The sequence below is a fragment of the Ambystoma mexicanum genome, chromosome 13 (assembly GCF_040938575.1).
Source record: "Ambystoma mexicanum isolate Mex_15411 chromosome 13, UKY_AmexF1_1, whole genome shotgun sequence".
NCBI lineage: Eukaryota > Metazoa > Chordata > Amphibia > Caudata > Ambystomatidae > Ambystoma > Ambystoma mexicanum.
This window is the reverse complement of record NC_090938.1, coordinates 358,641,060-358,665,762: the sequence shown is the minus strand read 5'-3', so window position 1 is coordinate 358,665,762 and position 24,703 is coordinate 358,641,060. Positions and strand designations below refer to the sequence as shown.

The 24,703-nt window shown below is 43.5% G+C and overlaps 28 non-coding genes across 28 annotated transcripts; 22 read left to right on the top strand and 6 right to left on the bottom strand.

The window, feature by feature from the left end:
* Nucleotides 1-215: 215 nt before the first annotated feature.
* On the top strand, nucleotides 216-287 carry TRNAT-CGU (transfer RNA threonine (anticodon CGU)). The gene has a single exon. It is a non-coding gene; the product is annotated as a tRNA-Thr (tRNA).
* Nucleotides 288-1,775: 1,488 nt separating this feature from the next.
* Nucleotides 1,776-1,870, bottom strand: TRNAI-UAU (transfer RNA isoleucine (anticodon UAU)). The gene is made up of 2 exons: nucleotides 1,833-1,870; nucleotides 1,776-1,811 (listed from the first exon to the last, which is right to left on the bottom strand). It is a non-coding gene; the product is annotated as a tRNA-Ile (tRNA).
* A 1,022-nt stretch (nucleotides 1,871-2,892) lies between these two features.
* On the top strand, nucleotides 2,893-2,964 carry TRNAT-UGU (transfer RNA threonine (anticodon UGU)). The gene has a single exon. It is a non-coding gene; the product is annotated as a tRNA-Thr (tRNA).
* A 687-nt stretch (nucleotides 2,965-3,651) lies between these two features.
* Nucleotides 3,652-3,733, top strand: TRNAS-GCU (transfer RNA serine (anticodon GCU)). Its single transcript has one exon. It is a non-coding gene; the product is annotated as a tRNA-Ser (tRNA).
* Nucleotides 3,734-4,279: 546 nt separating this feature from the next.
* Nucleotides 4,280-4,351, top strand: TRNAT-CGU (transfer RNA threonine (anticodon CGU)). The gene has a single exon. It is a non-coding gene; the product is annotated as a tRNA-Thr (tRNA).
* A 1,488-nt stretch (nucleotides 4,352-5,839) lies between these two features.
* Nucleotides 5,840-5,934, bottom strand: TRNAI-UAU (transfer RNA isoleucine (anticodon UAU)). Its single transcript has 2 exons — nucleotides 5,897-5,934; nucleotides 5,840-5,875 (listed from the first exon to the last, which is right to left on the bottom strand). It is a non-coding gene; the product is annotated as a tRNA-Ile (tRNA).
* A 480-nt stretch (nucleotides 5,935-6,414) lies between these two features.
* TRNAS-GCU (transfer RNA serine (anticodon GCU)) lies at nucleotides 6,415-6,491 on the top strand. The gene has a single exon. It is a non-coding gene; the product is annotated as a tRNA-Ser (tRNA).
* Nucleotides 6,492-7,709: 1,218 nt separating this feature from the next.
* Nucleotides 7,710-7,791, top strand: TRNAS-GCU (transfer RNA serine (anticodon GCU)). The gene has a single exon. It is a non-coding gene; the product is annotated as a tRNA-Ser (tRNA).
* A 546-nt stretch (nucleotides 7,792-8,337) lies between these two features.
* Nucleotides 8,338-8,409, top strand: TRNAT-CGU (transfer RNA threonine (anticodon CGU)). Its single transcript has one exon. It is a non-coding gene; the product is annotated as a tRNA-Thr (tRNA).
* Nucleotides 8,410-9,897: 1,488 nt separating this feature from the next.
* TRNAI-UAU (transfer RNA isoleucine (anticodon UAU)) lies at nucleotides 9,898-9,992 on the bottom strand. The gene is made up of 2 exons: nucleotides 9,955-9,992; nucleotides 9,898-9,933 (listed from the first exon to the last, which is right to left on the bottom strand). It is a non-coding gene; the product is annotated as a tRNA-Ile (tRNA).
* A 1,022-nt stretch (nucleotides 9,993-11,014) lies between these two features.
* Nucleotides 11,015-11,086, top strand: TRNAT-UGU (transfer RNA threonine (anticodon UGU)). Its single transcript has one exon. It is a non-coding gene; the product is annotated as a tRNA-Thr (tRNA).
* A 687-nt stretch (nucleotides 11,087-11,773) lies between these two features.
* TRNAS-GCU (transfer RNA serine (anticodon GCU)) lies at nucleotides 11,774-11,855 on the top strand. The gene has a single exon. It is a non-coding gene; the product is annotated as a tRNA-Ser (tRNA).
* A 546-nt stretch (nucleotides 11,856-12,401) lies between these two features.
* Nucleotides 12,402-12,473, top strand: TRNAT-CGU (transfer RNA threonine (anticodon CGU)). Its single transcript has one exon. It is a non-coding gene; the product is annotated as a tRNA-Thr (tRNA).
* Nucleotides 12,474-13,959: 1,486 nt separating this feature from the next.
* On the bottom strand, nucleotides 13,960-14,054 carry TRNAI-UAU (transfer RNA isoleucine (anticodon UAU)). The gene is made up of 2 exons: nucleotides 14,017-14,054; nucleotides 13,960-13,995 (listed from the first exon to the last, which is right to left on the bottom strand). It is a non-coding gene; the product is annotated as a tRNA-Ile (tRNA).
* Nucleotides 14,055-14,534: 480 nt separating this feature from the next.
* On the top strand, nucleotides 14,535-14,611 carry TRNAS-GCU (transfer RNA serine (anticodon GCU)). The gene has a single exon. It is a non-coding gene; the product is annotated as a tRNA-Ser (tRNA).
* A 465-nt stretch (nucleotides 14,612-15,076) lies between these two features.
* On the top strand, nucleotides 15,077-15,148 carry TRNAT-UGU (transfer RNA threonine (anticodon UGU)). The gene has a single exon. It is a non-coding gene; the product is annotated as a tRNA-Thr (tRNA).
* A 687-nt stretch (nucleotides 15,149-15,835) lies between these two features.
* Nucleotides 15,836-15,917, top strand: TRNAS-GCU (transfer RNA serine (anticodon GCU)). The gene has a single exon. It is a non-coding gene; the product is annotated as a tRNA-Ser (tRNA).
* Nucleotides 15,918-16,463: 546 nt separating this feature from the next.
* On the top strand, nucleotides 16,464-16,535 carry TRNAT-CGU (transfer RNA threonine (anticodon CGU)). Its single transcript has one exon. It is a non-coding gene; the product is annotated as a tRNA-Thr (tRNA).
* Nucleotides 16,536-18,024: 1,489 nt separating this feature from the next.
* Nucleotides 18,025-18,119, bottom strand: TRNAI-UAU (transfer RNA isoleucine (anticodon UAU)). The gene is made up of 2 exons: nucleotides 18,082-18,119; nucleotides 18,025-18,060 (listed from the first exon to the last, which is right to left on the bottom strand). It is a non-coding gene; the product is annotated as a tRNA-Ile (tRNA).
* A 480-nt stretch (nucleotides 18,120-18,599) lies between these two features.
* Nucleotides 18,600-18,676, top strand: TRNAS-GCU (transfer RNA serine (anticodon GCU)). Its single transcript has one exon. It is a non-coding gene; the product is annotated as a tRNA-Ser (tRNA).
* A 465-nt stretch (nucleotides 18,677-19,141) lies between these two features.
* TRNAT-UGU (transfer RNA threonine (anticodon UGU)) lies at nucleotides 19,142-19,213 on the top strand. Its single transcript has one exon. It is a non-coding gene; the product is annotated as a tRNA-Thr (tRNA).
* A 687-nt stretch (nucleotides 19,214-19,900) lies between these two features.
* On the top strand, nucleotides 19,901-19,982 carry TRNAS-GCU (transfer RNA serine (anticodon GCU)). Its single transcript has one exon. It is a non-coding gene; the product is annotated as a tRNA-Ser (tRNA).
* A 546-nt stretch (nucleotides 19,983-20,528) lies between these two features.
* TRNAT-CGU (transfer RNA threonine (anticodon CGU)) lies at nucleotides 20,529-20,600 on the top strand. The gene has a single exon. It is a non-coding gene; the product is annotated as a tRNA-Thr (tRNA).
* Nucleotides 20,601-22,088: 1,488 nt separating this feature from the next.
* TRNAI-UAU (transfer RNA isoleucine (anticodon UAU)) lies at nucleotides 22,089-22,183 on the bottom strand. The gene is made up of 2 exons: nucleotides 22,146-22,183; nucleotides 22,089-22,124 (listed from the first exon to the last, which is right to left on the bottom strand). It is a non-coding gene; the product is annotated as a tRNA-Ile (tRNA).
* A 480-nt stretch (nucleotides 22,184-22,663) lies between these two features.
* TRNAS-GCU (transfer RNA serine (anticodon GCU)) lies at nucleotides 22,664-22,740 on the top strand. The gene has a single exon. It is a non-coding gene; the product is annotated as a tRNA-Ser (tRNA).
* A 465-nt stretch (nucleotides 22,741-23,205) lies between these two features.
* On the top strand, nucleotides 23,206-23,277 carry TRNAT-UGU (transfer RNA threonine (anticodon UGU)). Its single transcript has one exon. It is a non-coding gene; the product is annotated as a tRNA-Thr (tRNA).
* Nucleotides 23,278-23,964: 687 nt separating this feature from the next.
* On the top strand, nucleotides 23,965-24,046 carry TRNAS-GCU (transfer RNA serine (anticodon GCU)). Its single transcript has one exon. It is a non-coding gene; the product is annotated as a tRNA-Ser (tRNA).
* Nucleotides 24,047-24,592: 546 nt separating this feature from the next.
* Nucleotides 24,593-24,664, top strand: TRNAT-CGU (transfer RNA threonine (anticodon CGU)). Its single transcript has one exon. It is a non-coding gene; the product is annotated as a tRNA-Thr (tRNA).
* The last annotated feature ends 39 nt before the right edge of the window (nucleotides 24,665-24,703 follow it).

Below are 24,703 nucleotides of genomic sequence, written 5' to 3'. Positions count from 1 at the left end.
CCCGTAAAAGTACATACTCAAACGCATACCGACAATGTATCACCAACATAAGCACACACGCTTTCGCAAATCAGATGTATGATGACGTACTGAACACATGCAGAGATATACCGCCATTTTTACACAACCAGAAATTCATATACCTGGAGATCTACCTAGGTAAAACCCATGGTTTCTTTGCACTTTCTGTTGTTGGCTGTGAGCAAGCAGCAGGTGGCCTTGTAGCTCAGTGGCAGAGCACTGGTCTCGTAAACCAGTGGTCATGAGTTCAAACCTCATCAGGGCCTCGGGCGGATTATTTTCAAAAAGCACGGGGAAGAGAAGCCAGAGTTGCACCATCTACAGAGAACCTTTTATGACGGGATGCATCCTCATAATTGAAGTCTTCCACAGAAGGAGTGAAATAGAGTTCGAGAGGAAGGCCTAATGTTTTCAGGCAAAGACTGACAAAAACCTTGCAATGTCGCATGTAGCTGCTTTGGTGAAAAGACTGTTCAAGTTCACAATGCAACGGAGGGGTGTTCCCCATCTCCATACAATCATCTCTTTGATAATGTAAACGTGCCAGGCGTGTTGAAAGACAAAGACAGACACAACCGCACATACCAGTTGAAGAAAGACAGCCAGCAAACACATTTGTATAGAGGTAAGCAAGCCTCAATTAGAGATGTGAGTCCCTCCGTTTCTGCGGGAGTCCACAAGTTTAATAAAAAATGAACACATATCTTTCATGTTCTAATGATTACCAATCTTTCTGATTAGCTCTGCATAGCTCCAATGGCTATGTGTGTGTGTGTGTGTGTATGTGCCCGTGTGTGTAGGGGAAGGGGTCGGTAGATGTGTTCACGCAGAGCAAGTTGCATACATCGCCAACAGCCATTCTCTCCTGCTCCTGTGCATCCAGTTCGGAAGCGAACCCACCCAATTGTTCTATATGTCTGCTACCCTGACCGCATTCACACATCATTGGCTATTAGTATGCAGCTTGTGGGCGCTGTCAATGGGATATAAGCACCATTCCCCATGTCTGCAATAGCTAGACCAGATTCTGAGGTATGATGAGCAGGGGTCCAGGCATTTCGCCTGACAAACGCCGGGCTTAGCCCTGCCGGGCCTAGCCCTGAGGGGCCTAACTGGGCATGGCCCTGTGTAAGGTAGGGTGAGCAGGGGACCACTTGCAACTAACCTTCGGCACCAATCAGGCATGGAGAGGTCTGTGCAAATGCCCAGCCCTTTAGCAATCTCGATCTGCAAAACCTTCAACTCCTAATTCTCATGGCTCCCAGAAGCCCTAGCCCATATGCAAATGAGGCGAGTTCCTATCAGCATCCTTGTTCTGCTTGATTTTATCAAAGTGACTGCCTGATTAGTGAAAGGGTATTTATTCTCAGAGGTTTGCTTCAAAGGCGATAATGCAGTAAATAGACAACATTATTCTTTGTAAGTTGATATTGTCTCCTGGATCCTACTCCAGTAACCCTTTTTCTACCTTTACAAATGTCTTCCGTAAGTGGTGCTCAGCAGAAAATGGAGTATAATAACAGTTGACATTTTTTATTTTCTGTTCTATTTTCAAAAACCCTCCGTAGCTGTATTTAAAGCGCAAACACCCCATAAATAACTTGCAATGAGTATTCCATGTCTAAAAGGCAGAGGAGCTGTCATACAACATTAACTGACAATCAAGGAAACCTTGAGGTGAACCAAAAAATGTCCAGAACATTTATTGGTTCAATAATTCAGTTTTGAGGTGAATTAGTAAAAAGTTCCAAAGTTGCTCCAGGTGAGGCTTGAACTCACAACCTCGGCATTGCTCACTGCATGTACTGCTGTATAAGTACCGCGCGCTAACCGATTGCGCCACTGGAGCTGCTGTGTTTTGGTTTTCGACATGAAACTACACCCACAAACACACACACAAGTGTACAAAAGCACCCACAAGCTCTGGCATTGTCTTTTTAGCTGACACCAAATTATGGGTGCCTTGTAGTGCCCATATTGTGCCACTGGAGCTTACCTTTTAGCCTGATATACACTTTGCCACTGATGTTCAGCCAATGGTGCAGTCAAATGTCCCTTCTACATTTTTGTCATGCTGCAGGCAGTGCCACTGGAGCCAGCATGATGCTCTTCCTCATATTCAACACGTGTCAATTGAAACACCTCCCAATGTCATCTTGGCGATGCCTATAAACACCCCAGGACTTTGATGAATTTTTCTCAACAGCAAGTGAGGCAGTTTTCCTGCAAACGGCTGGATGTACCTCAACAAGGAACGCATTGTGGTTCTATTTTGAAGATGTTTGTGTTATTACCTGTAAAGACTTGAATGCCTAACATAATCCCTGTAGACGAGGTGGCCGAGTGGTTAAGGCGATGGACTGCTAATCTGCTGTACACGCGTGGTTTCGAATCCCACCTTTGTCGATTTTAACTTTTGAAATCTTTTTTAAACATCTGCATTGCTCTAAGCACCATTGCCATTGGCTTTCAAAGAACATACAGACAAAAGTGAAAATATGCATGTTAGTTGATTAAGAAGGACACAAACAAGGTTGTCGTGTTACTGGCAGGAATGCAATCTGCTGTGCTTGACTACCCTTTGAGCCAGAATCCGGATAGAAATTTAAAAAAGCAAAGGTAATATCCATATTGTCTCTCTGCTGCCATGTACATGTTTTTTTCAACTTTCACGCATCACATCTCCTCATTAGTCACCCTAAAATTGCACGGAATACGCACAAATTAGCTGCTCCTCAAAAAATCGGCCAGAAAAAAACAGGTCAAATCACAATCATATACATACATTCTCACACACCCTTCAAATATGTCTACCCAGTAAACATCATGTTGTGTGCTCGTTGTGTTGCTGTTATGCGACGTAACCTGAGGGGCTCTGTAGCTCAGTGGCAGAGCACTGGTCTTGTAAACCAGGGGTCGTGAGTTCGATCCTCATCAGGGCCTCCAAATGGTAATTTTCTTGAACATTGTTGAATAGGAACTGATATTGCACATTGTACCTGTGCAACCTTTTACCAATGGATTCGGGCCTATAACAAAGCCACAAGCGCAAGGTGTCTGAATAGTCTGTGGGGAAGGTCGGCTTTCTGGACCTAATTTCTTCAAGAAAAAGACCTTGATAATCTTGTGATGACAGATGCAGATGATCACGGTGAAGCCCTTACTCTATTGAACAGTACAGCGGTTCTGGGTTGCACGCCTTTCTCTATTTTCAGGGACGTTGATGTGGCAAAATTTAATTGGAAAAGGGTTATTGCCATCACTCACTATTTAAATTCAATGACATCACAGGAAGCAGCAGCATCTGAACTTTGATCTTGGCTGGAAACGTTGAATGATGCCAAACACTGGGAAACGGGAGCTTGCGTTATGCTGGTTTTACTACTAATGGTGTGCCATACGGAAGCTCAAGCACCTTCCTCTGGATTAGTGTTGTGAACCCTCCAGGAGCTCTTGTTATATTTTTCTGAACTTCAATTTGATGTGTTTATCTATCGATGGCCGGGTAAGGAAGATCGAGTCAACGATCTTGTTTCTATTATGACAAACATGATCTATTTTTCACTGACTTTGCACCACCATTGTTTTATCTCTTCTTTAAGCATGGGATTCGAGCACCGTTCCCAAACAGACGAGGTGGCCGAGTGGTTAAGGCGATGGACTGCTAATCCATTGTGCTCTGCACGCGTGGGTTCGAATCCCACCTTCGTCGTATTTTTTCTTTATAGTCTGCATTTAAACATAGACCAAAGTCTTTCAACCTCCCTGTGAAAGACAGGAATGAGTACAGATATGGAAATAGAGATGTAAAAATAAGTTCATTGGTGCAGGCGGAGAATGAAATTAGTCAAAGACTTTCCTCGTAGGTTTCCATTCTTTACTATTATAGGAGCCAAAATCAGCGCAGTTAGTAAACTCCCAAGCTTACATCCCAAATTCTTTTTTCTTTTAGTTGTCTGCCTTTTACATGTTCCTTTTGCCATCATTCTGACCTGCTATCTAAACTCATGAACCTGTTCAGCATCCTACTCAATACATACATACCCGTAAAAGTACATACTCAAACGCATACCGACAATGTATCACCAACATAAGCACACACGCTTTCGCAAATCAGATGTATGATGACGTACTGAACACATGCAGAGATATACAGCCATTTTTACACAACCAGAAATTCATATACCTGGAGATCTACCTAGGTAAAACCCATGGTTTCTTTGCACTTTCTGTTGTTGGCTGTGAGCAAGCAGCAGGTGGCCTTGTAGCTCAGTGGCAGAGCACTGGTCTCGTAAACCAGGGGTCATGAGTTCAAACCTCATCAGGGCCTCGGGCGGATTATTTTCAAAAAGCACGGGGAAGAGAAGCCAGAGTTGCACCATCTACAGAGAACCTTTTATGACGGGATGCATCCTCATAATTGAAGTCTTCCACAGAAGGAGTGAAATAGAGTTCGAGAGGAAGGCCTAATGTTTTCAGGCAAAGACTGACAAAAACCTTGCAATGTCGCATGTAGCTGCTTTGGTGAAAAGACTGTTCAAGTTCACAATGCAACGGAGGGGTGTTCCCCATCTCCATACAATCATCTCTTTGATAATGTAAACGTGCCAGGCGTGTTGAAAGACAAAGACAGACACAACCGCACATACCAGTTGAAGAAAGACAGCCAGCAAACACATTTGTATAGAGGTAAGCAAGCCTCAATTAGAGATGTGAGTCCCTCCGTTTCTGCGGGAGTCCACAAGTTTAATAAAAAATGAACACATATCTTTCATGTTCTAATGATTACCAATCTTTCTGATTAGCTCTGCATAGCTCCAATGGCTATGTGTGTGTGTGTGTGTGTATGTGCCCGTGTGTGTAGGGGAAGGGGTCGGTAGATGTGTTCACGCAGAGCAAGTTGCATACATCGCCAACAGCCATTCTCTCCTGCTCCTGTGCATCCAGTTCGGAAGCGAACCCACCCAATTGTTCTATATGTCTGCTACCCTGACCGCATTCACACATCATTGGCTATTAGTATGCAGCTTGTGGGCGCTGTCAATGGGATATAAGCACCATTCCCCATGTCTGCAATAGCTAGACCAGATTCTGAGGTATGATGAGCAGGGGTCCAGGCATTTCGCCTGACAAACGCCGGGCTTAGCCCTGCCGGGCCTAGCCCTGAGGGGCCTAACTGGGCATGGCCCTGTGTAAGGTAGGGTGAGCAGGGGACCACTTGCAACTAACCTTCGGCACCAATCAGGCATGGAGAGGTCTGTGCAAATGCCCAGCCCTTTAGCAATCTCGATCTGCAAAACCTTCAACTCCTAATTCTCATGGCTCCCAGAAGCCCTAGCCCATATGCAAATGAGGCGAGTTCCTATCAGCATCCTTGTTCTGCTTGATTTTATCAAAGTGACTGCCTGATTAGTGAAAGGGTATTTATTCTCAGAGGTTTGCTTCAAAGGCGATAATGCAGTAAATAGACAACATTATTCTTTGTAAGTTGATATTGTCTCCTGGATCCTACTCCAGTAACCCTTTTTCTACCTTTACAAATGTCTTCCGTAAGTGGTGCTCAGCAGAAAATGGAGTATAATAACAGTTGACATTTTTTATTTTCTGTTCTATTTTCAAAAACCCTCCGTAGCTGTATTTAAAGCGCAAACACCCCATAAATAACTTGCAATGAGTATTCCATGTCTAAAAGGCAGAGGAGCTGTCATACAACATTAACTGACAATCAAGGAAACCTTGAGGTGAACCAAAAAATGTCCAGAACATTTATTGGTTCAATAATTCAGTTTTGAGGTGAATTAGTAAAAAGTTCCAAAGTTGCTCCAGGTGAGGCTTGAACTCACAACCTCGGCATTGCTCACTGCATGTACTGCTGTATAAGTACCGCGCGCTAACCGATTGCGCCACTGGAGCTGCTGTGTTTTGGTTTTCGACATGAAACTACACCCACAAACACACACACAAGTGTACAAAAGCACCCACAAGCTCTGGCATTGTCTTTTTAGCTGACACCAAATTATGGGTGCCTTGTAGTGCCCATATTGTGCCACTGGAGCTTACCTTTTAGCCTGATATACACTTTGCCACTGATGTTCAGCCAATGGTGCAGTCAAATGTCCCTTCTACATTTTTGTCATGCTGCAGGCAGTGCCACTGGAGCCAGCATGATGCTCTTCCTCATATTCAACACGTGTCAATTGAAACACCTCCCAATGTCATCTTGGCGATGCCTATAAACACCCCAGGACTTTGATGAATTTTTCTCAACAGCAAGTGAGGCAGTTTTCCTGCAAACGGCTGGATGTACCTCAACAAGGAACGCATTGTGGTTCTATTTTGAAGATGTTTGTGTTATTACCTGTAAAGACTTGAATGCCTAACATAATCCCTGTAGACGAGGTGGCCGAGTGGTTAAGGCGATGGACTGCTAATCTACTGTACACGCGTGGTTTCGAATCCCACCTTTGTCGATTTTAACTTTTGAAATCTTTTTTAAACATCTGCATTGCTCTAAGCACCATTGCCATTGGCTTTCAAAGAACATACAGACAAAAGTGAAAATATGCATGTTAGTTGATTAAGAAGGACACAAACAAGGTTGTCGTGTTACTGGCAGGAATGCAATCTGCTGTGCTTGACTACCCTTTGAGCCAGAATCCGGATAGAAATTTAAAAAAGCAAAGGTAATATCCATATTGTCTCTCTGCTGCCATGTACATGTTTTTTTCAACTTTCACGCATCACATCTCCTCATTAGTCACCCTAAAATTGCACGGAATACGCACAAATTAGCTGCTCCTCAAAAAATCGGCCAGAAAAAAACAGGTCAAATCACAATCATATACATACATTCTCACACACCCTTCAAATATGTCTACCCAGTAAACATCATGTTGTGTGCTCGTTGTGTTGCTGTTATGCGTCGTAACCTGAGGGGCTCTGTAGCTCAGTGGCAGAGCACTGGTCTTGTAAACCAGGGGTCGCGATCCTCATCAGGGCCTCCAAATGGTAATTTTCTTGAACATTGTTGAATAGGAACTGATATTGCACATTGTACCTGTGCAACCTTTTACCAATGGATTCGGGCCTATAACAAAGCCACAAGCGCAAGGTGTCTGAATAGTCTGTGGGGAAGGTCGGCTTTCTGGACCTAATTTCTTCAAGAAAAAGACCTTGATAATCTTGTGATGACAGATGCAGATGATCACGGTGAAGCCCTTACTCTATTGAACAGTACAGCGGTTCTGGGTTGCACGCCTTTCTCTATTTTCAGGGACGTTGATGTGGCAAAATTTAATTGGAAAAGGGTTATTGCCATCACTCACTATTTAAATTCAATGACATCACAGGAAGCAGCAGCATCTGAACTTTGATCTTGGCTGGAAACGTTGAATGATGCCAAACACTGGGAAACTGGATCTTGCGTTATGCTGGTTTTACTACTAATGGTGTGCCATACGGAAGCTCAAGCACCTTCCTCTGGATTAGTGTTGTGAACCCTCCAGGAGCTCTTGTTATATTTTTCTGAACTTCAACTTGATGTGTTTATCTATCAATGGCCGGGTAAGGAAGAACGAGTCAACGATCTTGTTTCTATTATGACAAACATGATCTATTTTTCACTGACTTTGCACCACCATTGTTTTATCTCTTCTTTAAGCATGGGATTCGAGCACCGTTCCCAAACAGACGAGGTGGCCGAGTGGTTAAGGGGATAGACTGCTAATCCATTGTGCTCTGCACGCGTGGGTTCGAATCCCACCTTCGTCGTATTTTTTCTTTATAGTCTGCATTTAAACATAGACCAAAGTCTTTCAACCTCCCTGTGAAAGACAGGAATGAGTACAGATATGGAAATAGAGATGTAAAAATAAGTTCATTGGTGCAGGCGGAGAATGAAATTAGTCAAAGACTTTCCTCGTAGGTTTCCATTCTTTACTATTATAGGAGCCAAAATCAGCGCAGTTAGTAAACTCCCAAGCTTACATCCCAAATTCTTTTTTCTTTTAGTTGTCTGCCTTTTACATGTTCCTTTTGCCATCATTCTGACCTGCTATCTAAACTCATGAACCTGTTCAGCATCCTACTCAATACATACATACCCGTAAAAGTACATACTCAAACGCATACCGACAATGTATCACCAACATAAGCACACACGCTTTCGCAAATCAGATGTATGATGACGTACTGAACACATGCAGAGATATACAGCCATTTTTACACAACCAGAAATTCATATACCTGGAGATCTACCTAGGTAAAACCCATGGTTTCTTTGCACTTTCTGTTGTTGGCTGTGAGCAAGCAGCAGGTGGCCTTGTAGCTCAGTGGCAGAGCACTGGTCTCGTAAACCAGGGGTCATGAGTTCAAACCTCATCAGGGCCTCGGGCGGATTATTTTCAAAAAGCACGGGGAAGAGAAGCCAGAGTTGCACCATCTACAGAGAACCTTTTATGACGGGATGCATCCTCATAATTGAAGTCTTCCACAGAAGGAGTGAAATAGAGTTCGAGAGGAAGGCCTAATGTTTTCAGGCAAAGACTGACAAAAACCTTGCAATGTCGCATGTAGCTGCTTTGGTGAAAAGACTGTTCAAGTTCACAATGCAACGGAGGGGTGTTCCCCATCTCCATACAATCATCTCTTTGATAATGTAAACGTGCCAGGCGTGTTGAAAGACAAAGACAGACACAACCGCACATACCAGTTGAAGAAAGACAGCCAGCAAACACATTTGTATAGAGGTAAGCAAGCCTCAATTAGAGATGTGAGTCCCTCCGTTTCTGCGGGAGTCCACAAGTTTAATAAAAAATGAACACATATCTTTCATGTTCTAATGATTACCAATCTTTCTGATTAGCTCTGCATAGCTCCAATGGCTATGTGTGTGTGTGTGTGTGTATGTGCCCGTGTGTGTAGGGGAAGGGGTCGGTAGATGTGTTCACGCAGAGCAAGTTGCATACATCGCCAACAGCCATTCTCTCCTGCTCCTGTGCATCCAGTTCGGAAGCGAACCCACCCAATTGTTCTATATGTCTGCTACCCTGACCGCATTCACACATCATTGGCTATTAGTATGCAGCTTGTGGGCGCTGTCAATGGGATATAAGCACCATTCCCCATGTCTGCAATAGCTAGACCAGATTCTGAGGTATGATGAGCAGGGGTCCAGGCACTTCGCCTGACAAACGCCGGGCTTAGCCCTGCCGGGCCTAGCCCTGAGGGGCCTAACTGGGCATGGCCCTGTGTAAGGTAGGGTGAGCAGGGGACCACTTGCAACTAACCTTCGGCACCAATCAGGCATGGAGAGGTCTGTGCAAATGCCCAGCCCTTTAGCAATCTCGATCTGCAAAACCTTCAACTCCTAATTCTCATGGCTCCCAGAAGCCCTAGCCCATATGCAAATGAGGCGAGTTCCTATCAGCATCCTTGTTCTGCTTGATTTTATCAAAGTGACTGCCTGATTAGTGAAAGGGTATTTATTCTCAGAGGTTTGCTTCAAAGGCGATAATGCAGTAAATAGACAACATTATTCTTTGTAAGTTGATATTGTCTCCTGGATCCTACTCCAGTAACCCTTTTTCTACCTTTACAAATGTCTTCCGTAAGTGGTGCTCAGCAGAAAATGGAGTATAATAACAGTTGACATTTTTTATTTTCTGTTCTATTTTCAAAAACCCTCCGTAGCTGTATTTAAAGCGCAAACACCCCATAAATAACTTGCAATGAGTATTCCATGTCTAAAAGGCAGAGGAGCTGTCATACAACATTAACTGACAATCAAGGAAACCTTGAGGTGAACCAAAAAATGTCCAGAACATTTATTGGTTCAATAATTCAGTTTTGAGGTGAATTAGTAAAAAGTTCCAAAGTTGCTCCAGGTGAGGCTTGAACTCACAACCTCGGCATTGCTCACTGCATGTACTGCTGTATAAGTACCGCGCGCTAACCGATTGCGCCACTGGAGCTGCTGTGTTTTGGTTTTCGACATGAAACTACACCCACAAACACACACACAAGTGTACAAAAGCACCCACAAGCTCTGGCATTGTCTTTTTAGCTGACACCAAATTATGGGTGCCTTGTAGTGCCCATATTGTGCCACTGGAGCTTACCTTTTAGCCTGATATACACTTTGCCACTGATGTTCAGCCAATGGTGCAGTCAAATGTCCCTTCTACATTTTTGTCATGCTGCAGGCAGTGCCACTGGAGCCAGCATGATGCTCTTCCTCATATTCAACACGTGTCAATTGAAACACCTCCCAATGTCATCTTGGCGATGCCTATAAACACCCCAGGACTTTGATGAATTTTTCTCAACAGCAAGTGAGGCAGTTTTCCTGCAAACGGCTGGATGTACCTCAACAAGGAACGCATTGTGGTTCTATTTTGAAGATGTTTGTGTTATTACCTGTAAAGACTTGAATGCCTAACATAATCCCTGTAGACGAGGTGGCCGAGTGGTTAAGGCGATGGACTGCTAATCTGCTGTACACGCGTGGTTTCGAATCCCACCTTTGTCGATTTTAACTTTTGAAATCTTTTTTAAACATCTGCATTGCTCTAAGCACCATTGCCATTGGCTTTCAAAGAACATACAGACAAAAGTGAAAATATGCATGTTAGTTGATTAAGAAGGACACAAACAAGGTTGTCGTGTTACTGGCAGGAATGCAATCTGCTGTGCTTGACTACCCTTTGAGCCAGAATCCGGATAGAAATTTAAAAAAGCAAAGGTAATATCCATATTGTCTCTCTGCTGCCATGTACATGTTTTTTTCAACTTTCACGCATCACATCTCCTCATTAGTCACCCTAAAATTGCACGGAATACGCACAAATTAGCTGCTCCTCAAAAAATCGGCCAGAAAAAAACAGGTCAAATCACAATCATATACATACATTCTCACACACCCTTCAAATATGTCTACCCAGTAAACATCATGTTGTGTGCTCGTTCTGTTGCTGTTATGCGTCGTAACCTGAGGGGCTCTGTAGCTCAGTGGCAGAGCACTGGTCTTGTAAACCAGGGGTCGTGAGTTCGATCCTCATCAGGGCCTCCAAATGGTAATTTTCTTGAACATTGTTGAATAGGAACTGATATTGCACATTGTACCTGTGCAACCTTTTACCAATGGATTTGGGCCTATAACAAAGCCACAAGCGCAAGGTGTCTGAATAGTCTGTGGGGAAGGTCGGCTTTCTGGACCTAATTTCTTCAAGAAAAAGACCTTGATAATCTTGTGATGACAGATGCAGATGATCACGGTGAAGCCCTTACTCTATTGAACAGTACAGCGGTTCTGGGTTGCACGCCTTTCTCTATTTTCAGGGACGTTGATGTGGCAAAATTTAATTGGAAAAGGGTTATTGCCATCACTCACTATTTAAATTCAATGACATCACAGGAAGCAGCAGCATCTGAACTTTGATCTTGGCTGGAAACGTTGAATGATGCCAAACACTGGGAAACGGTAGCTTGCGTTATGCTGGTTTTACTACTAATGGTGTGCCATACGGAAGCTCAAGCACCTTCCTCTGGATTAGTGTTGTGAACCCTCCAGGAGCTCTTGTTATATTTTTCTGAACTTCAATTTGATGTGTTTATCTATCGATGGCCGGGTAAGGAAGAACGAGTCAACGATCTTGTTTCTATTATGACAAACATGATCTATTTTTCACTGACTTTGCACCACCATTGTTTTATCTCTTCTTTAAGCATGGGACTCGAGCACCGTTCCCAAACAGACGAGGTGGCCGAGTGGTTAAGGCGATGGACTGCTAATCCATTGTGCTCTGCACGCGTGGGTTCGAATCCCACCTTCGTCGTATTTTTTCTTTATAGTCTGCATTTAAACATAGACCAAAGTCTTTCAACCTCCCTGTGAAAGACAGGAATGAGTACAGATATGGAAATAGAGATGTAAAAATAAGTTCATTGGTGCAGGCGGAGAATGAAATTAGTCAAAGACTTTCCTCGTAGGTTTCCATTCTTTACTATTATAGGAGCCAAAATCAGCGCAGTTAGTAAACTCCCAAGCTTACATCCCAAATTCTTTTTTCTTTTAGTTGTCTGCCTTTTACATGTTCCTTTTGCCATCATTCTGACCTGCTATCTAAACTCATGAACCTGTTCAGCATCCTACTCAATACATACATACCCGTAAAAGTACATACTCAAACGCATACCGACAATGTATCACCAACATAAGCACACACGCTTTCGCAAATCAGATGTATGATGACGTACTGAACACATGCAGAGATATACAGCCATTTTTACACAACCAGAAATTCATATACCTGGAGATCTACCTAGGTAAAACCCATGGTTTCTTTGCACTTTCTGTTGTTGGCTGTGAGCAAGCAGCAGGTGGCCTTGTAGCTCAGTGGCAGAGCACTGGTTTCGTAAACCAGGGGTCATGAGTTCAAACCTCATCAGGGCCTCGGGCGGATTATTTTCAAAAAGCACGGGGAAGAGAAGCCAGAGTTGCACCATCTACAGAGAACCTTTTATGACGGGATGCATCCTCATAATTGAAGTCTTCCACAGAAGGAGTGAAATAGAGTTCGAGAGGAAGGCCTAATGTTTTCAGGCAAAGACTGACAAAAACCTTGCAATGTCGCATGTAGCTGCTTTGGTGAAAAGACTGTTCAAGTTCACAATGCAACGGAGGGGTGTTCCCCATCTCCATACAATCATCTCTTTGATAATGTAAACGTGCCAGGCGTGTTGAAAGACAAAGACAGACACAACCGCACATACCAGTTGAAGAAAGACAGCCAGCAAACACATTTGTATAGAGGTAAGCAAGCCTCAATTAGAGATGTGAGTCCCTCCGTTTCTGCGGGAGTCCACAAGTTTAATAAAAAATGAACACATATCTTTCATGTTCTAATGATTACCAATCTTTCTGATTAGCTCTGCATAGCTCCAATGGCTATGTGTGTGTGTGTGTGTATGTGCCCGTGTGTGTAGGGGAAGGGGTCGGTAGATGTGTTCACGCAGAGCAAGTTGCATACATCGCCAACAGCCATTCTCTCCTGCTCCTGTGCATCCAGTTCGGAAGCGAACCCACCCAATTGTTCTATATGTCTGCTACCCTGACCGCATTCACACATCATTGGCTATTAGTATGCAGCTTGTGGGCGCTGTCAATGGGATATAAGCACCATTCCCCATGTCTGCAATAGCTAGACCAGATTCTGAGGTATGATGAGCAGGGGTCCAGGCACTTCGCCTGACGAACGCCGGGCTTAGCCCTGCCGAGCCTAGCCCTGAGGGGCCTAACTGGGCATGGCCCTGTGTAAGGTAGGGTGAGCAGGGGACCACTTGCAACTAACCTTCGGCACCAATCAGGCATGGAGAGGTCTGTGCAAATGCCCAGCCCTTTAGCAATCTCGATCTGCAAAACCTTCAACTCCTAATTCTCATGGCTCCCAGAAGCCCTAGCCCATATGCAAATGAGGCGAGTTCCTATCAGCATCCTTGTTCTGCTTGATTTTATCAAAGTGACTGCCTGATTAGTGAAAGGGTATTTATTCTCAGAGGTTTGCTTCAAAGGCGATAATGCAGTAAATAGACAACATTATTCTTTGTAAGTTGATATTGTCTCCTGGATCCTACTCCAGTAACCCTTTTTCTACCTTTACAAATGTCTTCCGTAAGTGGTGCTCAGCAGAAAATGGAGTATAATAACAGTTGACATTTTTTATTTTCTGTTCTATTTTCAAAAACCCTCCGTAGCTGTATTTAAAGCGCAAACACCCCATAAATAACTTGCAATGAGTATTCCATGTCTAAAAGGCAGAGGAGCTGTCATACAACATTAACTGACAATCAAGGAAACCTTGAGGTGAACCAAAAAATGTCCAGAACATTTATTGGTTCAATAATTCAGTTTTGAGGTGAATTAGTAAAAAGTTCCAAAGTTGCTCCAGGTGAGGCTTGAACTCACAACCTCGGCATTGCTCACTGCATGTACTGCTGTATAAGTACCGCGCGCTAACCGATTGCGCCACTGGAGCTGCTGTGTTTTGGTTTTCAACATGAAACTACACCCACAAACACACACACAAGTGTACAAAAGCACCCACAAGCTCTGGCATTGTCTTTTTAGCTGACACCAAATTATGGGTGCCTTGTAGTGCCCATATTGTGCCACTGGAGCTTACCCTTTAGCCTGATATACACTTTGCCACTGATGTTCAGCCAATGGTGCAGTCAAATGTCCCTTCTACATTTTTGTCATGCTGCAGGCAGTGCCACTGGAGCCAGCATGATGCTCTTCCTCATATTCAACACGTGTCAATTGAAACACCTCCCAATGTCATCTTGGCGATGCCTATAAACACCCCAGGACTTTGATGAATTTTTCTCAACAGCAAGTGAGGCAGTTTTCCTGCAAACGGCTGGATGTACCTCAACAAGGAACGCATTGTGGTTCTATTTTGAAGATGTTTGTGTTATTACCTGTAAAGACTTGAATGCCTAACATAATCCCTGTAGACGAGGTGGCCGAGTGGTTAAGGCGATGGACTGCTAATCTACTGTACACGCGTGGTTTCGAATCCCACCTTTGTCGATTTTAACTTTTGAAATCTTTTTTAAACATCTGCATTGCTCTAAGCACCATTGCCATTGGCTTTCAAAGAACATACAGACAAAAGTGAAAATATGCATGTTAGTTGATTAAGAAGGACACAAACAAGGTTGTCGTGTTACTGGCAGGAATGCAATCTGCTGTGCTTGACTACCCTTTGAGCCAGAATCCGGATAGAAATTTAAAAAAGCAAAGGTAATATCCATATTGTCTCTCTGCTGCCATGTACATGTTTTTTTCAACTTTCACGCATCACATCTCCTCATTAGTCACCCTAAAATTGCACGGAATACGCACAAATTAGCTGCTCCTCAAAAAATCGGCCAGAAAAAAACAGGTCAAATCACAATCATATACATACATTCTCACACACCCTTCAAATATGTCTACCCAGTAAACATCATGTTGTGTGCTCGTTGTGTTGCTGTTATGCGTCGTAACCTGAGGGGCTCTGTAGCTCAGTGGCAGAGCACTGGTCTTGTAAACCAGGGGTCGTGAGTTCGATCCTCATCAGGGCCTCCAAATGGTAATTTTCTTGAACATTGTTGAATAGGAACTGATATTGCACATTGTACCTGTGCAACCTTTTACCAATGGATTCGGGCCTATAACAAAGCCACAAGCGCAAGGTGTCTGAATAGTCTGTGGGGAAGGTCGGCTTTCTGGACCTAATTTCTTCAAGAAAAAGACCTTGATAATCTTGTGATGACAGATGCAGATGATCACGGTGAAGCCCTTACTCTATTGAACAGTACAGCGGTTCTGGGTTGCACGCCTTTCTCTATTTTCAGGGACGTTGATGTGGCAAAATTTAATTGGAAAAGGGTTATTGCCATCACTCACTATTTAAATTCAATGACATCACAGGAAGCAGCAGCATCTGAACTTTGATCTTGGCTGGAAACGTTGAATGATGCCAAACACTGGGAAACTGGAGCTTGCGTTATGCTGGTTTTACTACTAATGGTGTGCCATACGGAAGCTCAAGCACCTTCCTCTGGATTAGTGTTGTGAACCCTCCAGGAGCTCTTGTTATATTTTTCTGAACTTCAACTTGATGTGTTTATCTATCAATGGCCGGGTAAGGAAGAACGAGTCAACGATCTTGTTTCTATTATGACAAACATGATCTATTTTTCACTGACTTTGCACCACCATTGTTTTATCTCTTCTTTAAGCATGGGATTCGAGCACCGTTCCCAAACAGACGAGGTGGCCGAGTGGTTAAGGCGATGGACTGCTAATCCATTGTGCTCTGCACGCGTGGGTTCGAATCCCACCTTCGTCGTATTTTTTCTTTATAGTCTGCATTTAAACATAGACCAAAATCTTTCAACCTCCCTGTGAAAGACAGGAATGAGTACAGATATGGAAATAGAGATGTAAAAATAAGTTCATTGGTGCAGGCGGAGAATGAAATTAGTCAAAGACTTTCCTCGTAGGTTTCCATTCTTTACTATTATAGGAGCCAAAATCAGCGCAGTTAGTAAACTCCCAAGCTTACATCCCAAATTCTTTTTTCTTTTAGTTGTCTGCCTTTTACATGTTCCTTTTGCCATCATTCTGACCTGCTATCTAAACTCATGAACCTGTTCAGCATCCTACTCAATACATACATACCCGTAAAAGTACATACTCAAACGCATACCGACAATGTATCACCAACATAAGCACACACGCTTTCGCAAATCAGATGTATGATGACGTACTGAACACATGCAGAGATATACAGCCATTTTTACACAACCAGAAATTCATATACCTGGAGATCTACCTAGGTAAAACCCATGGTTTCTTTGCACTTTCTGTTGTTGGCTGTGAGCAAGCAGCAGGTGGCCTTGTAGCTCAGTGGCAGAGCACTGGTTTCGTAAACCAGGGGTCATGAGTTCAAACCTCATCAGGGCCTCGGGCGGATTATTTTCAAAAAGCACGGGGAAGAGAAGCCAGAGTTGCACCATCTACAGAGAACCTTTGATGACGGGATGCATCCTCATAAATTGAAGTCTTCCACAGAAGGAGTGAAATAGAGTTCGAGAGGAAGGCCTAATGTTTTCAGGCAAAGACTGACAAAAACCTTGCAATGTCGCATGTAGCTGCTTTGGTGAAAAGACTGTTCAAGTTCACAATGCAACGGAGGGGTGTTCCCCATCTCCATACAATCATCTCTTTGATAATGTAAACGTGCCAGGCGTGTTGAAAGACAAAGACAGACACAACCGCACATACCAGTTGAAGAAAGACAGCCAGCAAACACATTTGTATAGAGGTAAGCAAGCCTCAATTAGAGATGTGAGTCCCTCCGTTTCTGCGGGAGTCCACAAGTTTAATAAAAAATGAACACATATCTTTCATGTTCTAATGATTACCAATCTTTCTGATTAGCTCTGCATAGCTCCAATGGCTATGTGTGTGTGTGTGTGTGTATGTGCCCGTGTGTGTAGGGGAAGGGGTCGGTAGATGTGTTCACGCAGAGCAAGTTGCATACATCGCCAACAGCCATTCTCTCCTGCTCCTGTGCATCCAGTTCGGAAGCGAACCCACCCAATTGTTCTATATGTCTGCTACCCTGACCGCATTCACACATCATTGGCTATTAGTATGCAGCTTGTGGGCGCTGTCAATGGGATATAAGCACCATTCCCCATGTCTGCAATAGCTAGACCAGATTCTGAGGTATGATGAGCAGGGGTCCAGGCACTTCGCCTGACGAACGCCGGGCTTAGCCCTGCCGAGCCTAGCCCTGAGGGGCCTAACTGGGCATGGCCCTGTGTAAGGTAGGGTGAGCAGGGGACCACTTGCAACTAACCTTCGGCACCAATCAGGCATGGAGAGGTCTGTGCAAATGCCCAGCCCTTTAGCAATCTCGATCTGCAAAACCTTCAACTCCTAATTCTCATGGCTCCCAGAAGCCCTAGCCCATATGCAAATGAGGCGAGTTCCTATCAGCATCCTTGTTCTGCTTGATTTTATCAAAGTGACTGCCTGATTAGTGAAAGGGTATTTATTCTCAGAGGTTTGCTTCAAAGGCGATAATGCAGTAAATAGACAACATTATTCTTTGTAAGTTGATATTGTCTCCTGGATCCTACTCCAGTAACCCTTTTTCTACCTTTACAAATGTCTTCCGTAAGTGGTGCTCAGCAGAAAATGGAGTATAATAACAGTTGACATTTTTTATTTTCTGTTCTATTTTCAAAAACCCTCCGTAGCTGTATTTAAAGCGCAAACACCCCATAAATAACTTGCAATGAGTATTCCATGTCTAAAAGGCAGAGGAGCTGTCATACAACATTAACTGACAATCAAGGAAACCTTGAGGTGAACCAAAAAATGTCCAGAACATTTATTGGTTCAATAATTCAGTTTTGAGGTGAATTAGTAAAAAGTTCCAAAGTTGCTCCAGGTGAGGCTTGAACTCACAACCTCGGCATTGCTCACTGCATGTACTGCTGTATAAGTACCGCGCGCTAACCGATTGCGCCACTGGAGCTGCTGTGTTTTGGTTTTCAACATGAAACTACACCCACAAACACACACACAAGTGTACAAAAGCACCCACAAGCTCTGGCATTGTCTTTTTAGCTGACACCAAATTATGGGTGCCTTGTAGTGCCCATATTGTGCCACTGGAGCTTACCTTTTAGCCTGATATACACTTTGCCACTGATGTTCAGCCAATGGTGCAGTCAAATGTCCCTTCTACATTTTTGTCATGCTGCAGGCAGTGCCACTGGAGCCAGCATGATGCTCTTCCTCATATTCAACACGTGTCAATTGAAACACCTCCCAATGTCATCTTGGCGATGCCTATAAACACCCCAGGACTTTGATGAATTTTTCTCAACAGCAAGTGAGGCAGTTTTCCTGCAAACGGCTGGATGTACCTCAACAAGGAACGCATTGTGGTTCTATTTTGAAGATGTTTGTGTTATTACCTGTAAAGACTTGAATGCCTAACATAATCCCTGTAGACGAGGTGGCCGAGTGGTTAAGGCGATGGACTGCTAATCTACTGTACACGCGTGGTTTCGAATCCCACCTTTGTCGATTTTAACTTTTGAAATCTTTTTTAAACATCTGCATTGCTCTAAGCACCATTGCCATTGGCTTTCAAAGAACATACAGACAAAAGTGAAAATATGCATGTTAGTTGATTAAGAAGGACACAAACAAGGTTGTCGTGTTACTGGCAGGAATGCAATCTGCTGTGCTTGACTACCCTTTGAGCCAGAATCCGGATAGAAATTTAAAAAAGCAAAGGTAATATCCATATTGTCTCTCTGCTGCCATGTACATGTTTTTTTCAACTTTCACGCATCACATCTCCTCATTAGTCACCCTAAAATTGCACGGAATACGCACAAATTAGCTGCTCCTCAAAAAATCGGCCAGAAAAAAACAGGTCAAATCACAATCATATACATACATTCTCACACACCCTTCAAATATGTCTACCCAGTAAACATCATGTTGTGTGCTCGTTGTGTTGCTGTTATGCGTCGTAACCTGAGGGGCTCTGTAGCTCAGTGGCAGAGCACTGGTCTTGTAAACCAGGGGTCGTGAGTTCGATCCTCATCAGGGCCTCCAAATGGTAATTTTCTTGAACATTGTTGAATAGGAACTGATATTGCACATTGTACCTGTGCAACCTTTTACCAATGGATTCGGGCCTATAACAAAGCCACAAGCGCAAGGTGTCTGAATAGTCTGTGGGGAAGGTCGGCTTTCTGGACCTAATTTCTTCAAGAAAAAGACCTTGATAATCTTGTGATGACAGATGCAGATGATCACGGTGAAGCCCTTACTCTATTGAACAGTACAGCGGTTCTGGGTTGCACGCCTTTCTCTATTTTCAGGGACGTTGATGTGGCAAAATTTAATTGGAAAAGGGTTATTGCCATCACTCACTATTTAAATTCAATGACATCACAGGAAGCAGCAGCATCTGAACTTTGATCTTGGCTGGAAACGTTGAATGATGCCAAACACTGGGAAACTGGAGCTTGCGTTATGCTGGTTTTACTACTAATGGTGTGCCATACGGAAGCTCAAGCACCTTCCTCTGGATTAGTGTTGTGAACCCTCCAGGAGCTCTTGTTATATTTTTCTGAACTTCAACTTGATGTGTTTATCTATCAATGGCCGGGTAAGGAAGAACGAGTCAACGATCTTGTTTCTATTATGACAAACATGATCTATTTTTCACTGACTTTGCACCACCATTGTTTTATCTCTTCTTTAAGCATGGGATTCGAGCACCGTTCCCAAACAGACGAGGTGGCCGAGTGGTTAAGGCGATGGACTGCTAATCCATTGTGCTCTGCACGCGTGGGTTCGAATCCCACCTTCGTCGTATTTTTTCTTTATAGTCTGCATTTAAACATAGACCAAAGTCTTTCAACCTCCCTGTGAAAGACAGGAATGAGTACAGATATGGAAATAGAGATGTAAAAATAAGTTCATTGGTGCAGGCGGAGAATGAAATTAGTCAAAGACTTTCCTCGTAGGTTTCCATTCTTTACTATTATAGGAGCCAAAATCAGCGCAGTTAGTAAACTCCCAAGCTTACATCCCAAATTCTTTTTTCTTTTAGTTGTCTGCCTTTTACATGTTCCTTTTGCCATCATTCTGACCTGCTATCTAAACTCATGAACCTGTTCAGCATCCTACTCAATACATACATACCCGTAAAAGTACATACTCAAACGCATACCGACAATGTATCACCAACATAAGCACACACGCTTTCGCAAATCAGATGTATGATGACGTACTGAACACATGCAGAGATATACAGCCATTTTTACACAACCAGAAATTCATATACCTGGAGATCTACCTAGGTAAAACCCATGGTTTCTTTGCACTTTCTGTTGTTGGCTGTGAGCAAGCAGCAGGTGGCCTTGTAGCTCAGTGGCAGAGCACTGGTCTCGTAAACCAGGGGTCATGAGTTCAAACCTCATCAGGGCCTCGGGCGGATTATTTTCAAAAAGCACGGGGAAGAGAAGCCAGAGTTGCACCATCTACAGAGAACCTTTTATGACGGGATGCATCCTCATAATTGAAGTCTTCCACAGAAGGAGTGAAATAGAGTTCGAGAGGAAGGCCTAATGTTTTCAGGCAAAGACTGACAAAAACCTTGCAATGTCGCATGTAGCTGCTTTGGTGAAAAGACTGTTCAAGTTCACAATGCAACGGAGGGGTGTTCCCCATCTCCATACAATCATCTCTTTGATAATGTAAACGTGCCAGGCGTGTTGAAAGACAAAGACAGACACAACCGCACATACCAGTTGAAGAAAGACAGCCAGCAAACACATTTGTATAGAGGTAAGCAAGCCTCAATTAGAGATGTGAGTCCCTCCGTTTCTGCGGGAGTCCACAAGTTTAATAAAAAATGAACACATATCTTTCATGTTCTAATGATTACCAATCTTTCTGATTAGCTCTGCATAGCTCCAATGGCTATGTGTGTGTGTGTGTGTGTATGTGCCCGTGTGTGTAGGGGAAGGGGTCGGTAGATGTGTTCACGCAGAGCAAGTTGCATACATCGCCAACAGCCATTCTCTCCTGCTCCTGTGCATCCAGTTCGGAAGCGAACCCACCCAATTGTTCTATATGTCTGCTACCCTGACCGCATTCACACATCATTGGCTATTAGTATGCAGCTTGTGGGCGCTGTCAATGGGATATAAGCACCATTCCCCATGTCTGCAATAGCTAGACCAGATTCTGAGGTATGATGAGCAGGGGTCCAGGCACTTCGCCTGACGAACGCCGGGCTTAGCCCTGCCGGGCCTAGCCCTGAGGGGCCTAACTGGGCATGGCCCTGTGTAAGGTAGGGTGAGCAGGGGACCACTTGCAACTAACCTTCGGCACCAATCAGGCATGGAGAGGTCTGTGCAAATGCCCAGCCCTTTAGCAATCTCGATCTGCAAAACCTTCAACTCCTAATTCTCATGGCTCCCAGAAGCCCTAGCCCATATGCAAATGAGGCGAGTTCCTATCAGCATCCTTGTTCTGCTTGATTTTATCAAAGTGACTGCCTGATTAGTGAAAGGGTATTTATTCTCAGAGGTTTGCTTCAAAGGCGATAATGCAGTAAATAGACAACATTATTCTTTGTAAGTTGATATTGTCTCCTGGATCCTACTCCAGTAACCCTTTTTCTACCTTTACAAATGTCTTCCGTAAGTGGTGCTCAGCAGAAAATGGAGTATAATAACAGTTGACATTTTTTATTTTCTGTTCTATTTTCAAAAACCCTCCGTAGCTGTATTTAAAGCGCAAACACCCCATAAATAACTTGCAATGAGTATTCCATGTCTAAAAGGCAGAGGAGCTGTCATACAACATTAACTGACAATCAAGGAAACCTTGAGGTGAACCAAAAAATGTCCAGAACATTTATTGGTTCAATAATTCAGTTTTGAGGTGAATTAGTAAAAAGTTCCAAAGTTGCTCCAGGTGAGGCTTGAACTCACAACCTCGGCATTGCTCACTGCATGTACTGCTGTATAAGTACCGCGCGCTAACCGATTGCGCCACTGGAGCTGCTGTGTTTTGGTTTTCAACATGAAACTACACCCACAAACACACACACAAGTGTACAAAAGCACCCACAAGCTCTGGCATTGTCTTTTTAGCTGACACCAAATTATGGGTGCCTTGTAGTGCCCATATTGTGCCACTGGAGCTTACCTTTTAGCCTGATATACACTTTGCCACTGATGTTCAGCCAATGGTGCAGTCAAATGTCCCTTCTACATTTTTGTCATGCTGCAGGCAGTGCCACTGGAGCCAGCATGATGCTCTTCCTCATATTCAACACGTGTCAATTGAAACACCTCCCAATGTCATCTTGGCGATGCCTATAAACACCCCAGGACTTTGATGAATTTTTCTCAACAGCAAGTGAGGCAGTTTTCCTGCAAACGGCTGGATGTACCTCAACAAGGAACGCATTGTGGTTCTATTTTGAAGATGTTTGTGTTATTACCTGTAAAGACTTGAATGCCTAACATAATCCCTGTAGACGAGGTGGCCGAGTGGTTAAGGCGATGGACTGCTAATCTACTGTACACGCGTGGTTTCGAATCCCACCTTTGTCGATTTTAACTTTTGAAATCTTTTTTAAACATCTGCATTGCTCTAAGCACCATTGCCATTGGCTTTCAAAGAACATACAGACAAAAGTGAAAATATGCATGTTAGTTGATTAAGAAGGACACAAACAAGGTTGTCGTGTTACTGGCAGGAATGCAATCTGCTGTGCTTGACTACCCTTTGAGCCAGAATCCGGATAGAAATTTAAAAAAGCAAAGGTAATATCCATATTGTCTCTCTGCTGCCATGTACATGTTTTTTTCAACTTTCACGCATCACATCTCCTCATTAGTCACCCTAAAATTGCACGGAATACGCACAAATTAGCTGCTCCTCAAAAAATCGGCCAGAAAAAAACAGGTCAAATCACAATCATATACATACATTCTCACACACCCTTCAAATATGTCTACCCAGTAAACATCATGTTGTGTGCTCGTTGTGTTGCTGTTATGCTTCGTAACCTGAGGGGCTCTGTAGCTCAGTGGCAGAGCACTGGTCTTGTAAACCAGGGGTCGTGAGTTCGATCCTCATCAGGGCCTCCAAATGGTAATTTTCTTGAACATTGTTGAATAGGAACTGATATTGCACATTGTACCTGTGCAACCTTTTACCAATGGATTCGGGCCTATAACAAAGCCACAAGCGCAAGGTGTCTGAATAGTCTGTGGGGAAGGTCGGCTTTCTGGACCTAATTTCTTCAAGAAAAAGACCTTGATAATCTTGTGATGACAGATGCAGATGATCACGGTGAAGCCCTTACTCTATTGAACAGTACAGCGGTTCTGGGTTGCACGCCTTTCTCTATTTTCAGGGACGTTGATGTGGCAAAATTTAATTGGAAAAGGGTTATTGCCATCACTCACTATTTAAATTCAATGACATCACAGGAAGCAGCAGCATCTGAACTTTGATCTTGGCTGGAAACGTTGAATGATGCCAAACACTGGGAAACTGGAGCTTGCGTTATGCTGGTTTTACTACTAATGGTGTGCCATACGGAAGAACAAGCACCTTCCTCTGGATTAGTGTTGTGAACCCTCCAGGAGCTCTTGTTATATTTTTCTGAACTTCAACTTGATGTGTTTATCTATCAATGGCCGGGTAAGGAAGAACGAGTCAACGATCTTGTTTCTATTATGACAAACATGATCTATTTTTCACTGACTTTGCACCACCATTGTTTTATCTCTTCTTTAAGCATGGGACTCGAGCACCGTTCCCAAACAGACGAGGTGGCCGAGTGGTTAAGGCGATGGACTGCTAATCCATTGTGCTCTGCACGCGTGGGTTCGAATCCCACCTTCGTCGTATTTTTTCTTTATAGTCTGCATTTAAACATAGACCAAAGTCTTTCAACCTCCCTGTGAAAGACAGGAATGAGTACAGATATGGAAATAGAGATGTAAAAATAAGTTCATTGGTGCAGGCGGAGAATGAAATTAGTCAAAGACTTTCCTCGTAGGTTTCCATTCTTTACTATTATAGGAGCCAAAATCAGCGCAGTTAGTAAACTCCCAAGCTTACATCCCAAATTCTTTTTTCTTTTAGTTGTCTGCCTTTTACATGTTCCTTTTGCCATCATTCTGACCTGCTATCTAAACTCATGAACCTGTTCAGCATCCTACTCAATACATACATACCCGTAAAAGTACATACTCAAACGCATACCGACAATGTATCACCAACATAAGCACACACGCTTTCGCAAATCAGATGTATGATGACGTACTGAACACATGCAGAGATATACAGCCATTTTTACACAACCAGAAATTCATATACCTGGAGATCTACCTAGGTAAAACCCATGGTTTCTTTGCACTTTCTGTTGTTGGCTGTGAGCAAGCAGCAGGTGGCCTTGTAGCTCAGTGGCAGAGCACTGGTTTCGTAAACCAGGGGTCATGAGTTCAAACCTCATCAGGGCCTCGGGCGGATTATTTTCAAAAAGCACGGGGAAGAGAAGCC